The 12,788-nt window shown below is 37.2% G+C and overlaps 1 protein-coding gene across 1 annotated transcript in view; it reads left to right on the top strand.

Moving 5' to 3' along the window:
* TNS3 (tensin 3) overlaps positions 1-12,788 on the top strand; it is a 208,292-nt gene that overhangs the window by 149,011 nt on the left and 46,493 nt on the right. The gene's annotated exons all lie outside the window — the stretch shown is intronic.

Here is a 12,788-nt window from a genome sequence, read left to right as displayed (position 1 = left end):
CTCAGTGTTTGAGGCTATCCTGCTCTTGTTCTCTCTCTGCCTGGTTTCAATGTTCCTCAATCTTTCTGCTAATATTTGATGACATCAAAATACTACTATCAGGAAACTTGAGTTCTTTGTGATTTTAAGCAGGTTTTATTTCCATCTCAGGAAAGACAGGTGATATCCATGTTGCCATCTTTCCAGGCCAATGAAGCTGACAATAGAGCTTGACAGTAGCTGTGCTCAAGTGTAGGAGCTGCTGGGGGGGGTCGCACAGTTGGGACGGACGGAGACGAGATCTCTTTGAAGCTAAGTCATATAACCTGCAGTTTATTGCAAAGGGCGTGGGTGAAGGGCCCTGCTGGGAGCTGCCAGCCGCAGCTCGGAGCAGGCCCAAAAGAAGAGAGGCTTAAAGTGTAAGAGAGTTGAAGACAAAGGTTTAAGAGTGGAGAGCATGTAGAAAGGAGGGGTGAGGAAGTGCAGAGGAGAAGACAATGCAACAAAGAGAGAAAAGGGCGCGAAGAAGAGCGCGGGACAAAAGGAGAGAGAGTGAGAAGAGATAAGAGAACAAAGAGATTAAGAGCGCGCGAGAGAGAGAGAGAGAGAGAGAGAGAGAGAGAGAGAAGTTCCCGTTACAATACGATAAATCTTCTGTGTTGAATATTCAGATTCTCATTAACCAATCTACTACAGCATGCATATCCTATAACATTTCCATACAACCTATAAGAATCACTACATTACTATACTACGTTTACGTTTTAAACCCTAAATCTTATTCTTTGGGCCCTATCTGCCAAGCTGCAGGGCCTGCTCTGACTCTTAGGCTTGCCTGCTTTCAGAGGGAATTGTTTCCTCTAGGGGGGATTACATTCAGCTGGTCACATCATTGTTTTTCAGCAACTAAGGTATCTCAAAGGTTGCTTTCATTTCAGTGTTGCTTATAGTTTCTATATTCTAAAAATCTTTTGCCAGGCAGTCATATTTATAAGGCTTTTTTGTTTCATCCTCCCCAACACTCAAGTCAAGGAGATCCTTTACCAGAGGAATGGATGTTCTGGAGAGTTTTTTTTGCCATGATACAGTTTGTAAATGTGCAACCACGGGAAAGTAGTTGGCAATGGATGATTACCTATTTAAAGATTTAATATGATCTAACAATAATTTTTTTATTATAAAGGATGATTTTCAAGGCCTTAACTCTTTGCTACAAAAAATAGCAGCTAAGCTACTGTTACCTGTCACTTATTTTGTGCAAAATTATTTGAAAAAAACTAGGATTTAAAGGAAAAAAGTATTTCTGAACAGCATCGGAAAGTGCTGGACATAGCAGGAAGCCAGCTAATGTATTTAAAACCTGAATAAAAATCACTATGCATTCATTTTATGCATAACATATGTTCTCATGAAAATTCATATATGTTATGTATAGTTTTACTGCTTAGGCCATGACTGTCTTCTCCAGGAGAATCTTGATAGTAGACTTTTCAATAAATTTGATGACGGGTTTTCATGCAATAATAGTATTTCAGTTTTAACTTAAAAAACCCTTTATGTTCAATTTGCCTCGCTTAATAGTTGTCAAAGGCAAATAACATCAACACAGAATAAAACTAGCTTTAGAAAAATCTTCTACGCAGTTCAAGACATCTGTTTATGGTTCTCCCTACTTCTAAGTAATTAGTGGCAGATATCCTCCTGGTGGCAACTTCATCAAATCAATTACAGGTTGATCTACTGAAGACTTTGCTGTTAAATGGTTTCTTTAATGTTGCTAAGAGCTAAGACTTGCCCTGGAAAAATATTTAGCTTTCAATGTATTTCTCTATTTTTTTTTTATTCTCCTGCTTAATTTTAAATAATGTCATCTCTCAAATGCTGCTTTTAGATACTCAGTTAATGAAACACTGAAAATAATTAATCTTAACTATTAGAAAAGGAGGCAATTCTTCCTTTGAGTACCTGTTTTGAAATAAAGCTCAAGGTGTACTGAATGCTGCAGGTTACATGCTCATCTCCATGCAGCTTTGGTTTTAACTGTAAACATAATGTAGTTTGACATTAAAAATGTTAGTTGTTAATTAGTTAAAGGTTAAAAGTGTATGAGGTGGATCAACTAGAAAATGTAGTAAAGACACCTGTTGGCAAGCATCTCTTAGAAATGTTAATTGGGTGATTTTCCCATCAGAGCACAGAAACTTCTATTGTCAGAGGCAAGAAAGAATCATACTTTAAATGTTTTAAAAATTTCTCTTTTCCCTTCACTTCTACTATAGTTATTGCCTGTATCTACACTAAGTATCCACTGTATCTACTTGCTTCTATGTCTTCTGATTTCTTTCACAAGAAGTGCTTCTTATTTCTGCTACCAAACCCTAATTCATGCCCCGAGTAAAAGTGTTATGTTTTGTGTGTTGAAGAAGTCAAGATTCTGAAGGGAACAGATGCAGCTGTTCTGTGGTTGAGACTGCTTTAATGCACATGCCATAAAGGTGACTCTAACAGTGTGCACTTTGCAAGAGTTCTTAACAGCCTCAATTTTTAGTACTTTCCCTTGCAGCCCACCTCTTCTTTTAAATGCTTACATGGTCTTTATTTTGGTAAAAGTCAGGAAGCATACTGACTTCTTGAGAAATTTTCAACAGCGTGAGGCCTTTTGTGTCTGGAGTATTAATTTCTGCCATTAAGATATTACTACTTTTGTCTCGGTTCAGATCACCCTTGAATTCAAAATTGCTTTGTTCTGCATATCAGCTTTGCTGTTTATCTGCTTTTTAAGTTACCAGTGAGGATGATGTAACCTGGTTACCAATTATCTAGATGAGTTACTGTGTCACGGCGCAGGGAGGCTCGGGACCCTCAATATGAGAATCAGCAAACTCCCTTTATTGAAAAGAGCATCAAACTTTTATGCACAACAAGTAATAAGCTCATACATATTCTGCAAGCTGAGTAATCCATTGGTTATATTCTAGATATCAGCTTCCTCATTCCAAAGGAGTTAAATCTGCTTTTTCTCATGTCTCTAGTCTCTCAACTACAACACCTTGTTATGGTAACACAGCTATGCTCAAGGACAGTGTCCTTGCAGGTGCAGGACTTAGATTAGCTGGGTTCTTGTCACGTAGCTATTTCTCCACATCACTGTTTTATTTCCTCCCTGTTTCCTTGTGGAGAATAGCAATTAGTGTAAGTAGCACTTACCATATCAAGGGATTCTGTTGTGCTTTTAGAAGAGTACAAAAGTATATATTTTAAAAGAAAAAAATAGTCAAGAATTGCAATAATATCCAGTCCTTAAGTATAAAAAATTATAAAATTCTCTCTTCTTTGTTATTAATGTAAACTGTGTATCTAGTATCTTGAATGCATATGATTTTCAACCTGTGTACCTAAGGACACTGTTTTTAATAAAGTCTTATAAAATGCAGCTCTGTTATCCCTAGAAATCTTAATTTTCTTTCCAGGTAAAACCACTTTGCTAGGGAAAGTAAGTCTAGTAGTGTTATGTATCTGCCTCCCTTAAATTAGCTATGCCCTAACTTCATTCTCCCTGTAGATTTATTGGAGATGTCCTGCCTGCAATATGTCAGAGCCTTGTTCTTTATCAAACAAGTATATATTTAACCTCCCTCAGTCTGTATGCATTCAGTCAATTTTGTGTCAGCACTACTGCCCCAGTGATCACTTGCTGCTATGGTTTCATGGCCCTTTTCTTCACTTTACGTAGATTGAAAGTAATACAGAACCCACAGAGTTCATTCTGAATTGTCTTTGAAAGACACTTTGTTTCTTGAGATGAACCTAAGTAGTCTATAAATTGGCTAGTGGCCTGTAAATTGGCTGGTTTTATAAATACCCCTCAAAAAATAGGGCTGCTCCACACAGAACCCAGATACAGCTCCCTGGAATTTTCCAATAGCTGATGTATATTACATGGGAGGGAGAGTCCCACACATCAGTGAAGGAACTGAAGCACTATTTGTCAGCTATTTTGAAACTTATAGAGACTCTTTTTTCTTGAACAGCAGACAGCTAAACTAAGTCTCTTTGTATATAGAAGTAACGCATAAAAGCATAGCAAGCTCTTTGCCAGGGGACTGAATGCTGGCTCGCTGCCCTGCCACTCCACCCCTGAGGCTAGATGTGAAGAATGTCCCTTCTTCAGCCCGGGTCAAACTTTGCAGAAGGTCTGCATTCACAAACAGGCACTGTCTTGCAACAGAGGGGAAGGATCTGTGGAACAAGGGAAAATTGTCTATAATCCTTTATCAAGGGTGCACTGACAAAGAGAAGATATGATGTCACTTTTTTCCATCTTTTCTGAACAAGCCTAACTAGACTTGTGTAGTTCAAGCAGTGCAAATGATGGAATGAAAGCATTGCTGCTGGTATAAGGAATCTCTGAGCCTTCAATCTACAACCTAAAACCTTGCCTTCTCATCTTTTCCATGGAGCTTAGACTATGTACTGTACTCAAAGCTTGTGTAGGAGCTGCATCTGTTCTAAAAATTTTAGAAAGGGCAACTTTTCTCCTCATGCCATCGTGGAACTCTTCAAGACCTCATACTGGAATATTTCCACAATTTTTCTCACACAGACTCTTTTTATCTGACAGAGACATTGTAGCTCTAATTCTCCTCATTTAATAACACAGACTTTTCCTATTACATAATCCAGCAGAGTGATGATTGTTTAATAAATGCATTGGAAGGCAAACCCACAACCTAACAGCCTCATTATTGCATAATTCTATTACTGATTAGAATTGTATACTGTTATGGTATCATACTGTTATTCCAGGATTGTCATTTCTTCCAGTCACTGAGTTGCAAGGGAAATAGTACATACTGCTTAAGTTTTTGATTAAAAAAATATCAGGGTTCTAAACTGAGAGTCAGTTTGGGAATAAAAGTGAAACTAATTTATGGAAGGGAAAAATTCCCTGTTTATGATGTGCATAATGTGAAAAGTTTTCATATAATATTCATTTATACCAGTCTTTCTCTCCTCCTCTTACCTGTTTTTGTAAGTTATACATGTCCAAAGCAAGTAATAGATTCAGAACTTTTCCAGGCATCTGGGTTCATTTGCTTAGAACGTCAAATCATCTACTTATGTGGATGGTTAACATAAGCTCTCATAAGTCCTCCTGGAAACAGGTGCATTTTCATATTTGCTATTGCAATTTTTGTGTTTAGGGTTTTTTGGATGTTTTGTTTATTTTAGTGGGCTTTTATTTGTTTCTTTGTTGAGGCTATCAATGAAAAATAAAAATACAAGTAGAGAAAGGAAATTTATGACTTAATGAAAAGCAGATACATCAGATTTCTGTTACATTTTCCATTGTCCTGCAATTGCCCTTGACATGTTTATGTCATGGCTGAATACAGTGTTCATCTACACAATATTTTTAAAATTAAACACCTAATGTCTCTTAATTGGTGTGTTTACTCTTTGAGCTGGGTCTTACAAGCTCTCAGAGAACCCATCACACCTGAGATAGCTCAACCATCCCGAATGGCACAAAAATTAGCAGGATAGCTTCTGAGGTAGTATTAGAAAAAGAAAAAAGTTTAATAAAAGGCAAAATAACAAAGCTCTTAGAGAGAAAAACCTGAGCCAGGGCAAGAGGTCCTTGCTCCTGCTAAAACACCCCACGATTATTTCCTTTGTTCTCTTCTTTTTCTAGTGAATCACCTAGGTGGGACCTCTTGGCCTCTGTCCAATTGGGCAACCCCAGGTCTGAGGTGAAGTCCCAAAGGTCCTATGAGGTGTCTTTTTACCAAATTGAGGAAAGAGACTTTTGGGATTTTTGCCTTTTTAAGCAGACAAAGAATAATTTGGTAACTCCATCAACAGGGGCCACATTCCTACACTTAATTAACATAAAATACACCATTTTCTAGTGCATAAGAAGCCTCCATAGGCTTCCGGAGCAAGCAGGAAATTACTTGGATCTCCTGTTGGGATTCTACTAACATGGACTTAATGAGGGCTTCCAGAAAGAGCATTTGGAATGTGTAAAGCAAAATCATAAATGTTCAGAGACCACTTCTTGGTTGTTGTAAACACTGAAGTCAATATAATGTACTATGATCTATCACACTTTTCTGTCTCTGGGTCATTTTCATTGAGACATTTAGTTCAGTAAAACTAATCTTTATACAAAGTTTTTATTACAGGAAGATTGCAGATGACTTGGTGTGTTATCAAGTCTTCATTGTCAGAGATCTCCTTCCCTTTGTGCTACCGATTATAATACAGTTCTCAACATATCTTTCAAATACAACCATGGAAATGTATTTATTTGGTCTGTGGAGAAATAAGCAATGCTTATTATCAGTGATTTCACTCTGGTAGTCCAAATCCACAGAAAAAGTAATAATATTACATCTCATGTGCTAAAAAGCTCAACAATTTAATTTGGTTTATATCAATTTGAATGGTGGAAAAATATCTTGTAGAATGAAATCAAAACTGAAAATAACTTTAAATACTTGTAATCTATGCCTCCACTGAGTGGTATTAACTACAATCCTTACAGTGTAAGTGTCCACAACTGAGCTATTTGATAATCAGCTATAATTGAGATTTCCCGCCCCGCCCAGTTTGGCTAAGATTTTCATGGGAGGAACTCTCCTAGTTGACACTACTTAACTTCCCAAAGCTTTAGAGATTAAATGATTTAGAGTTTAATCCATTTAACTAGCTAGGTTTTTTTACAGCTATGTTATATGTTTCTACATAGAACTTAAAAAAATCTGTACATGTTTTAGCCACTCAGCAAACATTCCAATATGTCATTGATTCAGAGGAGAATGGAATATTATTATACATAACTGAATATAAAAAGCTAGGGTGTGCCAAGTCCATGGCAGATAGTATGTGATGATAAACCAGTGGGACAACATAAATGTATGTTTTCTTTGGCTGATACATTAAAGCTGACAAAATAGGCCACTCTCATTACTGGATTTTCATAATAAAACTCATTCTCTAAAATATACTTTCTCTTCCACTGGTTTTGGATACTCTAGGTTGATAAAATATTCTGGAACATGAATGCATTTTGTTTTGGAGCCAATGTTGTATCTGATCACAGACTGAATAATTCTTCAAATCTGATGCTTGTGTTAAGACAAAGATATTTCATGATTAATTGTTCTTACAGCTCCCTGAGCTAAACTTCTGCAAAGTGACACAGTCTACTGTGACCTACATGTTGAACATCACATTGAAATAAGAAAAATTCAAGTACTATATATGGTCATGGAAAACACTGTGCTAGTAGAATGCATAATCTAGTGCACATGTACATAATTCCATGTGCAGCTTCTCTATAATACTGAAGAATTTGAAGGGGAAAAAAAAAGAAGATAGGTGTATAGGTGTGTTTGGAGGTTTTTTCATGAACAGGAGGGGACTGCTGGGATATGTTCCTTGAACTTTTGTTGCAGCATCAGCCTCATTAGATGGTTAAGACAATAGAAAGATGCTAACAGCTCATGTGCAACCAGCAGCAACCAAAGATTTCTTTGTTACAGAGCGTTTCAAAAACTTTCTAGCCAATAGCATATTGCCCAAGCTTACAGACAATTGTTCTAGCCAATCACTAAAAGTACATGTATGCCTGCTTCATACAATGCTTGTATGTATACCTTCTATTAACAATATACAATTCACCATTATTAAGCTTAAAACCTTCTACTATCTTGGTAAGCATATTTTTCTGCAGGCTTAAGGTCCATCTTAGCCAAGCCCTAAAACTCAAAAAAAAAAACCTTCTTACCTTTACTATTTCCCACATATAGGTTCTTCAAACATTACATTGAAGAGATGTTGTGAAACTATTCACTGTCCCCTCTTCCTCCCTCCCTTGCTTTTGTAGCAGGATTTGCATCTGGACAGAAACACTGTGATCATAGATCAGAATGGGCATTAAACCATTAAAACTGCTCTGTTAAAACTGCTTTGGAGATGGAATCAGATACTGATTTGGAAAGACTTTGTTTTATACTGTGTGTTTAATTTTCTGTGCAAGTATTTACATTGGTTTGTTTGTTTGTTTTAATGGATGACTTTTCATTCCCTGTGGGCAAAGTGCCGATAGATATGTAAATCAGAGACCTGAGACTGTTCCCTTAAAAATGGCCCTCTCGGAGGTCTCTTGGCACTGCCTGCATTATCCATTTGAACCAAGACACTTCTGAAAAGTTATATGGAGTCTTCTGCCTCAAGCAAATGTGAATTAAGTTTTCTCACAGGAAATGAGTATCCAAGTAGTGGAGACCCTAAATACAGAAACAGACTCTCTACTTTCTCATCCACTCGTTTTGTCCTGAATTCAAATGTTGAACTGCATTAAAGGAATGGCAGGTCTTGTGACAAAAGTTTTCCTACAGGAGTTCATATGAAATAAGATTTCTAGCTTGGGACATCTTTAAAGTCTCTTGTATGTTACATGTCTTTCATCAATGGTACCTCAACAAGTCTTACTGGTCCTTGATCCCTCACTACTACGATTAAATCAAACAACTGCTGATAGGTTCTTCATCAAGAATCTACCCACCCTCTACATGCTTCCCTTACTTGGGGCACCACACTTTAATCCAGTTTGTCTGTTACTTGTTTTGTCTTGACTAACTTTTCATACCACTGTGAAGTGTAAATGAAACAACTGCCTTATTTCAAAAGGATTTATTAACTGAGAAAAAACTTGAAGTTTTGCATAAGACACATTATTGCCTGTCACAGTTTCATTCAGGAACGAATACATCTGAAAGTTAAATTGTGCAGCTTGCAGCTTTCATCTTTCCTGTATCTCTAATACAAAGGCATTTTCTCTTGAGAGAAAGCAGTAGCATTATCTGGTGTTAATTTATTTTTGTGGTTGTTTTTGTTTTTTTGTTTTGTTTTGGTTTTTATTTTTTAATATTTGCCATACAAGATAACTGACTGTACTTGGAATTTGCATTTATTAGTTGAAAAGATGATGGCACTTCCAACGATGCTGAACACAGTTTCTTGTTATGTTCACTAGTATCAGTGAGAGCTCAAAAATTCTAAAATTCAGGCAATAAAATAAGCTGTATAATTCTGAAGTTCCAAATGCCAAAAAAAAAGTTGTTTATATAATCAAATATTACATGGGAAAAATGTGTTTATACAATGCTTCAGTGTTACTTGATCATGGTCTCAAAGCAAATGTGCCTCTTCAGTTAAATTTGAAATGCACCCTGATAATACACTGGTGGGTGGTGGTAATTTGGTTTTGATTTTTCCTCTTTTTTCTTGCTAAGAACCACTGAAAAAGGGATTACTTGAGTGGTTTTTAAAGCATTCTGTTTTAGAGAGTTTGGTTTCTCTTTCTTTTGATTTCCATGGGAAAAAGTAATGCATTTCCCCACATAAATCACTAATTTGATAAATAACTATATTTGTATATATTCATTGAAATATAGATGAATAATATCTTACACATATATAAAAAACCAAAATAATCTGAAGCTGAGAAATCCATCACTAATATTTGCTTCTTTTAAAGATGCAAACAATAAGCTATTGACAGAAACTTAAAAAACATTTTAATAGAAATAAAGGATTGGATGAGCAGACAGCCTGGCAGATGTGTTTGTTTTTACACATACCTGAGATTGCTTGTTTGCAGTGCTTGAGCATAGCATACATTTTTGAGACGTCATTAGTTACTTTGTCTGGAAAAGGTTAAATTAACAAAAACCATGGGAACAGCTACTGCTCTTGCTATGATTCTATGAAATTTTTTCAACTTTTCCAGGATGAGGCCTCCTATTATATGACATGGCACTTCATGACTGATGTGCCAAATTATTCCATGTAGTTTGAGGGACGCCCAAAGAAGAGAGCTCCAAAAATCTAAGTACATGTCGTGGGTTGACAGCCTTTATCCCAATATCGTGTGTTGTGTCTGGCAGCTGTGCCTTTTCTCTCTTCCCCCCCCCCCCCCGGCCGTCTTGCTGCGGCGGGGCGGGGAAGAGAGGGGGGAGTGTTTGACCAGGCCTTTTTGCTTTTGGCTTTTGCTGCTTGGCTTGGCTAGCCGCTTTGCTTGCTTGCTTTCTGCTTTTTTGTGCTGTTTTTTTCCTTTTCTCTTGCTCCCTCTTTCTTACCCTCCCCTGAAGATACTGGACCGGCTCCGGACGTGACCTGAAGACGTCCAGGACACCTGAAGCTTGCAGAGAAGCGCCGCGCCCTCTCAACACACAGTCTGTTTTTTCTGTTTTCTTTTCTTTTCTTGTGTTGGGGAGTGTTCTTTTGTTACTTGTAAATAAATAGGTTTTGTTTTCCACTTTGCTCCTCCGAGAAATTCCTTCCCGAACCCGGTGTTGGGGGAGGGGTGGTTGGAGGTTTGTTTTGTTTTTGGGGGGCTCCCTTTTGGAGATTTCCCCTAATTTGTCCTAAACCAGGACAATACAACTGTGAGCACACATTTTCAAAAAAATCGCAGTTTTAAAATGATCCTGTGTTTGAGTGAATGGGAGGGTTTGTCTACTGCATTTACAAGTTAAAGATATTCTGCAGTTTCAGAATGACAGACCTTCCAGTGTTGAGTGGGAGCAGAGAGGAAATACACATTCAGTTCCACTTAATTGTTTATAGTCTAAATTGTTTACAGTCATATTGCTGTTTGTTTTTTAGGATGCTGTTCTCCCCTGTGTTAATTCTCTTCATGTTTATTCCCTCTTGCAGAGGACGAGAAAACCAAATTAATCTGTGTTTTTCTATGCCTGAGTTAGGCAAGATATTTCACAAAGCCATTTATATTCAGGCACCTTGTAGACAAAATCTGAAATGAGCAATCTACTTGACATTGACTCCTATGTTTCTGTCAATCATCAGAGTAGCAGCGAAACACATGACATTCCTTCACAAATTGTGGAGTTTGCTGAATTTGTATGAAGGGCACGGCATAGCCACTCGTCTTCAGGGATTCTTGCTGGAGAAAGGTGCATGTTACAATTCAAGCCCTACATTTTAATCTATTTTCATCAGAATTTGCAGTGTAATGGTTCTGATCAAACCAGGAATCTTCTGTACTATATCTAGGAGAACTGTACACTGGTACCACCTGGCAGAGATTGAAAGACCTGATCCTGATTTGCTTTGCTGTGCCTGAAACAGCCATTAAATCAATTCTTCTTGCCAAATAACAGACTTTCTCCTTTTGAGATGGCAGTATCTTACACACTGACCTAAACCAAATCAGTTCCTCACTAGAGCCATCCACCACTGCCTTTTCTTCTCTTCCTAACTCTCCTTTTGTGTGCGATCAGCCTTGCCCTTTCTATCTTCTGGCTTCAGAGTTTCAGACTTTTTTCTTCCTTGGAGAAGAAAGTCTCATCTGGTTGAAACTTTGAATTTATGACAGAAGGACAAGCAAAAGGTGAGATTTTTGTTATGTGCCCTTTTGTTTGCTACTAATTGTCCATGTCAGAGGGATTTTATTGATGAGTAGCCCCTTAAGTATAACTGAGTCTATTAGAAGGATTCATGCAAAAAAATCTTTTAAAAGGGTGAATTTGATAAATACTGACAAAACTCAATTATATTAATACTTTTAATTACATTATTTCTGCTTAATTACATTCTTATAATACTTTGGAAAGTTTCTTACTTAACCAGTCTTCTTCATATGTCATCTCAGACTACTGTTATCTTCTTTGTTAAATGCTACTATTCTTGTTCCCATCTAATTCAGCAAGTGTAAATAGCCAAAAAAGCAAAGCTTTCTAGATTTGAAAATCAGAAAAACAATGAGATATCCAAAGGTCCTGTGATTACAGTGCTTTTTATGCAAAGACAGGCATGCTTTCTATGGAGAGAAATTTTCTCTAACCATTATTCTTTATAGAAGTGTGGAGTTTGTGTTTACCTGTATCTGGCTCTGCCAGGAAGCATCCAAGAGAAAGTGTAGTTGTATAATAAATTATTCAAAGTAACGGATGTCACTTCTGAACTGCTGCATAACAACCTGTTCTGACCCCATGGCAAGGATTTTCTTTTCTTTTTACCTGATGATATGGTGTATATCACAACTAACCTTTGCTATTTGGTTCTTCTGAATGCAATCTTTATGCAACATGTTTAATAGGAGCAGCTGCTATGAAGGAAAACAGTGGTAGGAATGAATATTCTTATAAAGGAATAGTTTGATTTACATTATGGTCTGTGGAAGAAAGCAAAATGTTAATTACTTTACCAGTACTCATCTCTATAGCCAAGCCAGCTTGGGTATTTTAATATTATCAGAACGGTTTAGTACATGCATTCAAAACATGGTGGCGGTAGAAATTTGAAAGCAATAGAATAATTCATCATGGGAAAGTTTTAAATGGTTGTATTTGTTTCTGTCTAGACCTAGTAATTTCCTGCAGTGATCCTTTCAGAAAATACTGTGTGCTGGGCACTGATGAACAATCTGAAAAGGAAATGTGCTGCTCATTGTGGAATTGCAGTGTTTCCACTCGTCTTCCTGACCTGTGAATAAAACGTGCTTAGAACAATGCTAGGGGGATGTTGAATGCAACACAATAAGGCTATACGTGTTTTGTAATCTTGGGAAGCGAGTAAAACTTTATTCAGAGTTCTGGATGCTAAATTTATCCAAGAGTATTGGGCCACTTTAGTGTAATGGACTAGCGGGGCTTTGGTCAACATTAAAAAGCACTAATCTGACAATTCTCGGTTTCGTGTCTCGCATTTCTCTGAAAGAAACAAAATGAAGTGGTGGGGGAAGAACAACACCACCCCCCAACACTCAAAAAAAC

This window comes from Ammospiza nelsoni, chromosome 1 (assembly GCF_027579445.1).
Source record: "Ammospiza nelsoni isolate bAmmNel1 chromosome 1, bAmmNel1.pri, whole genome shotgun sequence".
Taxonomy (NCBI): Eukaryota; Metazoa; Chordata; class Aves; order Passeriformes; family Passerellidae; genus Ammospiza; species Ammospiza nelsoni.
Note: the sequence above shows the minus strand (reverse complement) of the source record. Positions and strands in the feature narration are given on the sequence as shown.